Source organism: Vidua macroura, chromosome 4, assembly GCF_024509145.1.
Source record: "Vidua macroura isolate BioBank_ID:100142 chromosome 4, ASM2450914v1, whole genome shotgun sequence".
In the NCBI taxonomy this organism is placed as follows: Eukaryota; Metazoa; Chordata; class Aves; order Passeriformes; family Viduidae; genus Vidua; species Vidua macroura.
This window is the reverse complement of record NC_071574.1, coordinates 61,205,092-61,212,573: the sequence shown is the minus strand read 5'-3', so window position 1 is coordinate 61,212,573 and position 7,482 is coordinate 61,205,092.

Below are 7,482 nucleotides of genomic sequence, written 5' to 3'. Positions count from 1 at the left end.
AAGGACTACAGTATCCACCCAGCCTCAGTATGATGGACGTTCTCATCACTGTGCAAGGGAAAATCTCCAGCAGTGCCCTCGTGTGCTGTGAGCAAGCAGGGTTATCCACTCTGGCACCTTACAGAGGTAAATACCTCAAGACACACTGACAGACAAGCAAAAGATGTAAAACTGTAACGCAGGATCTGTGTCCCATCCAGCCCTGCTGCTCCATGGGCTGCCAGGATCAGCCACAATGACAGGGTGGAACAGGAACAGGAACGTGCTGCAGTCTCTGGGATGTCTGGAAGGACATGGGAGGCACACAGGGGAGGGAGTAGGGGGAAAGGAAGACCTCCCAGGAAATTTGGAGGTCATTGCAATGTCACTACACATCCAAAGCAGTGCCATATGTCAACTTATTCCCACATCTTACATGGGTTTTTTTTTGTCCTTCCTAATTTCAACACCTCTCTAAACACATCATCTATAGGGCAGAGAGCTCTGCAGAAATACAAAATTTCTGAAAAGAAAGGGAGCATTTAAGAGAAAATATGTTAACCACATTTTTTGGTTTTAAGATGACAGCAAGGCAGTAGATACCAGGTATTGTATGAGGTTACCCTCAGGAAGAGCACTTGAAATACATGTACAGTTCTGAATTATTTCCTGCAAGCTGTTCCTCTGCAAAGAGACATAATCAGCTTACATGCACCACACTTTCTCTCCCTCCTTAGATTTAAGACATGCTTTTCAACTCACCAGTCCTGCTGTTTACTAGCTGCTGCCCTGTCTGGCAGCTTTTGCCAGACTGACTTCATTTTGAATTCAAATCCTCACTCAATTTTCACTACACAAATAAATTTCAGCAATCAATCTAACCTGGTCCCTAGCCAAGGTGAGATGAATTAGTCACATGTAAATTAAGATAGATGCACATCTGATGCAAGTCACCATATTTATCTAAAAAAACCCAGCTCTACTCTCTCCACTGGGGACCAAGCTTTAAGAGATCATAGAGGAAACAGTGAAGCAGGGCCACAGCAGATGTCAGGACATAGCAGCAATGTTGGCAATGGCCACAGCCTGTGGGGCCAGCACCACCAGCAGCAGCCTTTGAAGTTTCTGCCATCTCCAGCATCAACACCTTCTTTCACTAAACTATTGTAGGATTCAGCATCTAGTGTTAACTCTCATGTGTCCTTTGGGGCAAGTACTGATGTACCTGAACAGCTTTTCTATACCAAAAAAAAAAGCAAAGAACAAAAACCACTTTGTTTTACCTTTATCTTTTGGGCTGATTTTGAGAGCATTTTGGTTTTCAGCAAGTGCAAGGGAACATTTATGAACCAAAAACTGAGACAGGAGAGAAGTGTCTGAGGTCTAAAAATAATAGGGAATTCTTTTCTCTGCTTTCTCCTTATGCCATTTTTCTCATGTCTGCACTCAGTTTGGGAACAAGGGCTGTGTTTGGTTAGCCAGTACTTCAAGGCCCCTTTGGAACCAGCATTCATTGCTGCACACTGCTATCTAGTGGTACAACTGCAGATGGTCGTGGGGGAAGGAAGGGCTAGCAGATCTCATGCCAGGTGCCACTGCTTTTGTACTCTTAACACCTCTGTTATGACAAGAGAATCTGTGAACCTATAAATATTCATTCCCCTTAAATAGCCAGCACACATGAAAAGCATGTACTTCTTGAAATAGACCCATTCTATAGTGTACTTCATATACTCTACATTTCACTCTTTGTAAAGGAATTATTTTCTTTGGGACCAATGTGTGAGTCTAGCCCCATATGATTATGGAAGGTGAAACAAAAGGGTTATTTGAAAAGATAAGTTACCTTCCTTAGGAAGAGAGGTTATATGGTAGAAGAGAAATTACAGACCTCTCTTCCTTAGTTATTGCTCCCTGAAGGAGTACCTATGTTGGAGGATAAGAATAGAAGAGTGGCTGAGTTTAGAAGGAACCTCTGGAAATCACCACATTCAAGCTCTCTGGTCAAGCAGGGCCACCTAGAATCAATTGTTGAGGACCAGGTCCTGGCTTTTGAATAAGGACAGGAATTCTACAGCAACTCTAGTCAACCTGTGCCAGTCCACGGTCACCTTCAGAGTAGAAAAATTGGTGTCAGAGGAGATGGTTTCTGCTCTGTGACTGCAGGGCCTAACCACTGCCAGCAGCAAGAGTGTCTGAACAACACCTCTGGGCTCTAGTTCAGAGAGGGAGAAAAAAATGGCTTATAATCAGGAAGTGATACAGTTTGAGGTTCTCATCTTTATTGCACTGACAAGAACAATCGTGTTGCCTGTGGACAAGTCATCCCACATACATAATCTGAAAAGCACCAGACATTAATTGAACTAATTGACTAGTAGTCAGGTCTTAGAGATGAGAACTTCTTAAATTGAATTATCTGTCATAAATTTGGATCACTGTTATTTCTCAAACATGGTTTCAGACTCCTGATCTGTATTACTGTAACAGCCACTAATCTCCAGTGAGACATTATTCTACAACCTGACAGACTTCTGCTTTTTTCTTGGGTATTAAATATACTGCATGAGCCATCAGTCTGTACAAGCTCTTCTTTCTCTTGCTCTGTAGTAGTAAATGACGAGGATGTAATTATGGCTTGGAAATAGTTTCATGAAGCAATTGAATTTGTGGAGCCCAATCCTGTTTGATCAACTATTTTCTCTCAATATCCTCAGTTCCTCTGAACTACTCCACAAAACTCCCTCCATTTTCTGAGTGCCAGGTACCTGTAGTGCCCCCACCACCGTCTCTTCAACACAAAATGAAACAAAAAGTTTAATGAATGACAAAAGAAGAGGGGAGATGTGAACTGAGAGTAGCCCAAGCTGTCCCTGGTAGCTTCACTGGGAAATTAAAGAAGCTGCTTTCATTTGCATGCTTCAATGCTTGGGTAGGAAAATAGTTCGGCAATTTAGTATGTCTTAATCTGATGAGCTGCTCTGTAATACTAGATCTGCCATGAGATATGATTAAGCAGAATAAAAACATTTGAGGTCTGGGATGAACATCTGTTAAGATAATGAGCAGCAGAGTGATTGTTCTGGAGGCAAACAAATTACAGCCCTTTCACCTTACATCACAGCCATATCCAATGGAAATGGGAAAGGAGGCCTGAGCAAAGCTAAGATTGAAGGGGACAGTATGAGTGGAAAGCAGCTCTGGCTGGGAAAGCTCAGCTCCTTGAAGTTTGAAAAACGTTGCCAGAAAAGCTTAGACAGGAGTTGATGAAAACACATTTGACATCATGGATGATACTGTAGGTCTTACCAAACTTATCTGGTAAAAGACCACCTATATCTTACTTCTTCCTCCAACTCACACTTTTCCAACCCCTTCTGCAGTGGCATTGCATGATTATGACAGGATCCCTTTGATCAGAAACTCTTTAACTGGAGACAACTTAGTCCCTGAGCTTTTATCTGGTGAAGCTGCTGCTGACCACACCACAATAATACACTCCATGTCATATGATTTTACCACAGTACTTACAGTATATCTGGAGTGAACAGAGCCCCATTTCTTCTTAAGACTCAATATGAATCCCAGGGATGTGGAAAACACACACACTTGAAACACCACCAGTCTTGGGCCTGAATTTTTGTCACAAAATAATTTCATAAAAGCATTAAAACAGCTTGGATCTGGTTTAGTGTCTTGTCTTTGGATGCAGCATTGCACAAAGGAGCACAGAGGAGGCAGAAAACTGAATGATTCATTTGCTTTCTTCTGCTTTCTCAGGACTTTCATGTTCTCCCTTCAGGATTTTGAAACAATAAGTAAATAAATAAATAAATGAATGAATAAATAAATAAATAGTGCTGTTAATTGCCCTTATTCAGTTGAATCTTTTGCTCAAAACACTGGCACAGCTTGCTGTCCACCAGGTTCCCCAGGTCCTTCTTGGCAGAGATGCTCTCCCTCAGGTTGCCCCCCAGCTTGTGCCTGGGGTTATTCTTCCCCAGGTGGAGGACCCTGCACTTGCCTTTGTTGGGTTTCAGGTGGTTCACATCTGCCTACTTTTCCAACCTGCCCAGATCCTTCTGAAGGGCTGCACAGCACTCAGGGCAATCAGCCCAAATCTCCTCTGAGCTTTGTGTCATCAGTGACCTTTCTGAGGAGGCATTTGACCCTTCATCAACAAATTATTTTGTTATTTGACCCATTCATGAACAAATCAATCAACTCTGGCCCCACATACGGAGTAGCACAACCTGAGGGAATCAAAACCTTCACCTCAGCTGAATTATTCAAAATGGAAAGTGCATATGGTGCCATTGCTCCATTTGCTGGCATGTTACAGATATTTGTCCTGCTGAACACTTATCCTTTGGGGCCTCTAAATTACATGTGTACATTGTGAAACATGGATCTGTCATCCAGTGTAGGAAAGCAGAGGATTAAGGCAGCAATGGCAGGTAATTCTCTGGCCTAAGAAGGCAGGAGAGCACGTGTTGTTATCCTAATTACTGCCATGCCCAATTCACTGGGAAAACTGCCAGGGAACAGATTCAGAGTAATGCATCTGAGCAATGAATAAATTACATAAACCTTCTTAAGTACAGTAATTCATCCAAGTTTTGTCTGCAAGATGTTACACAGCAATGTCCAAGAGAAATGAATCAGTAACAGCCTTGCCTGCCTGCCCTTCCCAGGGGGGCAGTCATTAAATCCTTGCTGAGTCATTGCCTTGCTGTGGTTAAGACTAAAGAGCTCAGGATTAAAATACATTATAGTAAAAATTTATTTTACAGAGTTTAGTCAAAATTCTATTGTCAGCTACAGTAGTGCTGCATCGTGCAGTGTGTGGTCATTCTGATGCTGCTCTGAAGTAAAAATCCACATTTCACAGCTAGAGAGGAAGCAGTATTTTCATCCTTTGAAAAATATGCCAGCTCATTAGAAACTCCTGACTTGCTTCCCTGCTATGCACACACTCAAAAAAGATTTCATAGTGGACAGTTAAAAAGATAAATTGTTACTAGCAATAATGGAGAGAACCACATAGATAGCACTCCAGCATCCCAATTCTGCATGATTTCCCACACAGTAAGAAAGGAATTTTGCATGTCTCTTTGAATGTAAGGGAAACTTTGTGGAAGGGGAAAGAAGCATGGGCAGTTTGTGGATTCATGTGGAACAGCTGAGAAATCACTTGGACTTTGAAATGCAGGCAAGGCGATTAATTTATCTTGTTTAAACTGAAAGCCCTAAAATGTCCAAACCTGGCCATTCAAAATATCAAATAACAAAATTAAAGGAAGAACATAAAGATCTGAAATTTGAAGATTTGTCGCAGAACCAGGCCACTTTCAAAGAGACCAAAATCCTTGGCAGAGAGTAAACTAGTGTTGCATGTTAAAGTTTCAGCTACTGCCATGTATTTGAAGTGAATGGATCTGTGCTAATATCTGCCAGTTGATCAACAGTTACATCAGTGTACCATACAGCTGTGAAGATTTTCCATCATCATGTTGAAAAGTACTTCTGTAAAAGTAACTAATTTGACTACAACATTCTCCTGTTATCATTTCCTTCACATGGTAGACTTTGGATTTATTTACAAAAGCAAAGGCCAGTAATTATTTTGTTTGTGAGTTTAACTTTGACCAAAAGAAAAAAAAAAAAAAAAAGAAAAAGACACCAATATAGAATAAAACAGAATGGAACATGGAAATAATTTTGTTAAAATAAAAGCACAACTGACCTCTAGTGGCCGCTTGTCAAAATTAAAGTTGCTGAAATACTCCAAGAGGAAAAAAATCAGCACATTTTTCTCATTAAGTCTTCATTATGGATTCAAAGATTCTTTTTTCCTCTATTTCTCTAGGAAGTATAAATTTTCCTGATGCACTTCTTTGCAAATCCCAGGCCTTCTCCAGATAGCATTTTAGAGTTTTGAAAGAAAGATTAAAAAGATAAACTCAAATGTTTGTTCCTTTTAAGCAAATTTTAACTGCAAGTTTCATTTCCATTTTTCCAGTTTTAAATATTTTTTTGAAAAATGTACTTTTTAAAGTACCTGTGCTGAATAATTTATTAATTTGGTAGTACATTTATACCTCTGCCTCATGTGTTATCCTGGCCCTATTGGATCAGGTAGGTACAGCTCCATTTTTTTAGCATACAATGAAATGGAGCCATGCATTTTTAAGCAGCCATCCCAAGTCCCAGCGGTTAAGTCCATAGATGTGTCCTGGACAGGGCTGGAAGGGCATGGTGTGAACAGCAACTCACAGCAGCTTTGCTTAAGGAGGAACCCCAATTCCCTTACTGCCTTGGGAACAGCTTCATCTCTTACCCAAGTGAGGCTCTTGTACTTCCTCCTTTCTTGCTTCCGCCAACCTGCCTGCTTGGTGTGATGCCCACAGTGTGAGAGCCTCTGGGATCCCTCCTCCATGGCCTTATTCCTCTTACCCATCACATTGTTAAAAATAGATTGGAAACTGTTGTAAAATTGTTGATAATTGTTAAGTATGTATGGTTACTTTGGTTATGGTAAAAGGGGAAGTTATAAGAAATATGGTACTCAACGTACCATATTACACCTAAGTGCACCACCCCCAAGTGAAACGAGCCAACCTGGACAGAACTGTAATGGGCCAATCAAGAGCCTTAAACCTTCATGCAAATGAAGGATCCAAAAAGAAACTAATCCAAAGGGACAAAAAACAGGATAAAAAGGGGCATCTGACTCACTGAATTTGTGCCACTCCACCTGGAACATCGGGGATATCGCTGCTCAGAAGACCCAGCCCAGCGCTCCTGCTCAGCCTGCAGGCCCCCTTGCTTTAGGCTTTTCTTTTTATTATAATAAATGCTGAAATCACTTTTAGTACCAAGAGTGTGGTCCCGTTTTTAACAATATCACAGGCAGCAAAGATTTCCATGAACGCATCATCCATCCAACATTTGGTGTAAGGATGTCTCAAGTGCTTGAAGATTTTGTGGGTTTTATTCTTCCTGCAGATGAGATGGCTTTCTTCATAAAAACCTCCTTTGTTCTTTGGAAAATACTTGTGTGGAGAGCTTTTGGTCATTTGTACTTCAGCAGGGCCCATGGTTCCCATCCCTTCTGCAGCGTGTCAGAGCCATGAGAGCGAGCGCGGGGCGCAAGAGAGGAGCCCATGCACACGCACATTATCCAGTGTGCTATGGGCAGGAGACCAAAGGCTAGCTCAGCTTGGAGAAGCACTTCAAACCACAGGTCCTACCTGTGTTCAGCCTGCTTTCATACCCAGCTGGACCAACAGTCAGCACAGTGGTGTGGCTCTGATGGTCTAAGGATAGAAGCAATGTCCTTTGGGAAGAGGTAATTGCTGTTATTCAAGCAGCTGAGAAGCTGCTGCACTCAAGAGTGTCTCTGCTTCTTCCAGCTCTGCCAGTTGCCATTGTAGCATACTTTCCCCTACTTGGTTTATGTTTTCTGGCATTGGCAGGGAGCTGTGAATAAAGTATATAATT